General features: G+C 31.5%; 1 protein-coding gene across 1 annotated transcript in view; it reads right to left on the bottom strand.

Moving 5' to 3' along the window:
• The window catches only part of LOC119581700 (ankyrin-2-like), a gene marked incomplete at its 5' end in the record, with an annotated part of 102,055 nt that overhangs the window by 4,826 nt on the left and 96,921 nt on the right, over positions 1-308 (bottom strand).

Here is a 308-nt window from a genome sequence, read left to right as displayed (position 1 = left end):
TTAATTCCTCTCTTTCATCTGCAAATGGATATCAACACTGATATTCTACTGAGGTATAATTTGCTACCTGTGTATCATGAAAGCGAGTATGTGTAGTTGCTGAATAGCGAAAATGGCATTTAAATTACTACACCAACAGAAATAAATGCAAAAATGGATAATATTATATACTTTTACAAAGTTCTGAGGTATGCAATATATAAAATAGCAAGAATGAAGTGAGCCGCGAAAAAAGACTATTAAAAGATATAATAAAAATGTGTAACATTACATCCTCGAAGGAAAATGCGATACTGTTTGAGTGATCC

The sequence above is a fragment of the Penaeus monodon genome, chromosome 15, assembly GCF_015228065.2.
Source record: "Penaeus monodon isolate SGIC_2016 chromosome 15, NSTDA_Pmon_1, whole genome shotgun sequence".
Lineage (NCBI taxonomy): Eukaryota > Metazoa > Arthropoda > Malacostraca > Decapoda > Penaeidae > Penaeus > Penaeus monodon.
This window is presented reverse-complemented; position numbering and strand designations above follow the sequence as displayed.